Below are 2,467 nucleotides of genomic sequence, written 5' to 3'. Positions count from 1 at the left end.
GAGCCATGTTATTCCGGATGTGCCTTTTCGGGTTCAAATGGATGCTAGTGACCGTGGGGTTAGCGGTGTGTTATATGAAATTGATTCGCGAGGAAACGCGCGGCTGATATCATTGGTCAGTCAATGTTTATCCCCGACACATATGCGTTATACCACCACTAAGAAAGAGCTGTTAGCCATCGTGTACACCGTCTATCAGTTTAGAATTTATTTGTATGATTATCCGTTTGAAATTATAACCGACCATAAGAGTCTAACATTCTTGAATACGACCCCGTTTCGGAATAACCGGTTAGTTCGGTGGAGTTCACTCCTCCAAGAATATTCGTTCATCGTTGGTCATTGTCGAGGGGTAGATAATGTTGTAGCCGATTTTCTTAGTCGCAATCCCGAAGGCAATTTCGTGTAGGAGGACTCAAACGCATTAATCGTGCCTGCAATGGAGAATTGGATTAAATTACCGAAGTGCGAAGAAATGATTAACTCGTTCGTTGTTGTCTGTGCTTTAGAATCAGATTGAGATATGGGAGATCAGCTGAGAAATTTGCAGCACGCTCAGATGAGAGATGCCGATATTCAGGAACAAATTAAACGTAGTAGGGGCGGACAGGGGGGCGAATTCGACCAGGTCTACAAAGATTTATTATTTCATAAAGGAAAGAGAGGCACCAATTGGCAGGTCGTGGTTCCGACCGACCTGACCAAGACCCTGGTTAGATCAACGTATTTCCGGTTGGGGCACCCTGGAGTTTTCAAAATCTTGCAGTAAATTAAACGGTATTATTATTGGAAAGGAATGACTGGAGACGTGAAGGGGATTGTTTTGACTTGCGATCTGCGCCAACGCATTAAATGTCTGTCCCGCAGCGCGGAGGGAGATTACCAAATGGTTAAGGCCGAGGGCCACGGTGACCCGCTGCTAGTTGATTTTTATGGCCCTCTTCCTCGGTCAATTGGGGCGAGTCAATATATTTTATGGCTGTAAATGCATTCTCGAAGTATGTACGTTTGTATGCAATCAAGTGAGCCACGACTTGCGTGGCTCTTTAAAAGATTCTTGGACAATATGTACATGAAGCTGGGAAGCCCAAAAGGATTTTATCTGCTCATGGGACCCAATTTATGTCATGGGAGTGGAGGAATCGGTGAATCGGGAGGATATTGAAGTCATATTTTCATCAATTAGGCATCCGCAGTCTAATCCTGCAGAGAGGATGATGAGTTAGGACGATTGTTCTGCACCTTTTGTGTAGAGAAACATACTAAATGGGTTAAATTTATACCACGGATCGAAGAGATTTTGAATATGGTTACTCATGAAGGCACCGGGTATCCTCCGATCGAATTGCATTTCAATAAGAAAGTTTGTGATCAAGTCCAGAAAATTATAAAATTCCTAACTGGGGAGCCTCTTGCGCATGAAGTGAAAATAGAGCTGGGTAAGGAGCGTCTCTTGCGGAAGCACTTGAAAAGGAAGACTTATCAGTGTAGAAAGTCTAAGGAAACGTTTTCCGTTGGAGATTTGGTGCTCGTTTGAATACCGTTCCCATCTAATGCACTGGAAAAACAAATGCATAAGTTTTTCCATATTTACCACGAATCTTTTCGAATAGTTCGGAGCATGGGAGACAATACCGTGATCCTGGCAGATCCGGCCAACGAGGCGGCGATCAAAGGTCAATATAATCGAATTCATTTAAGATATCGTATACCGCCGGAGGATGAGATTCCCTCGTAGAGGTTGCTATTGCACCCGTCCGATGCAACGTAAAATAGGTGTAAATCTGAACATTATCCGAATAAGCTAAGATTACCTGCATATGTGAACTAAAATGAGACTTGCGGTAGATGTAGGGACGTGCGAGTGCTAAGGATAACAAATGAACGAGCGAATTATTAGTAGGACGAAAGTCCGGGGATGGACTGAGTTAGACCCGATCGAAAACGTGACTATTTGGCTCGGTTTGTGAGCCACACTCGAAGACGCGGTAAAATATGATATGATAGGCGTAGTTTATTTTCTTCGTATGCTGGAAGACAGCCCCAATAAAAATAAGGGGACATTGCAAGAGCTACAAGTATTTTGTGAGAACGCAGCGAGTCGGCTTCGCTTATAGAAGGGCCTGCGTGGAGAAGGGGAACATTGAGAAGAGGTTTTGGGAGAAGGAAGAAGGCCGCGACAGTCGGAGAAAGACTAGGATCACGAAAGGAGACCTCGGCATAGGATGAAGTCCCAAAAAAGGACCAATTGTTGAAGTCTCGGAAGGAGGGTATTGATGCGCTCAGGAGCCGGGAGTACCTAAGGACTCCGGCACGACTATTTTGTTCGTTAACTGCCTCCTTGGGACCCGGAATGGCGCGGAGAATACAGAGGACAGAGAGATAAGTACAGATGCTTCTCCTAATCGGAGAGACACCTTTTCTTATGTGGAAAAATTGAACATAGACTTCTCCACGGGGGCCCATT

The sequence above is a fragment of the Orussus abietinus genome, unplaced genomic scaffold (assembly GCF_000612105.2).
Source record: "Orussus abietinus isolate OABI.00-Male unplaced genomic scaffold, Oabi_2.0 scaffold282, whole genome shotgun sequence".
NCBI lineage: Eukaryota > Metazoa > Arthropoda > Insecta > Hymenoptera > Orussidae > Orussus > Orussus abietinus.
The sequence above is the reverse complement of the archived record's forward strand: the minus strand, read 5'-3'. Positions refer to the sequence as shown.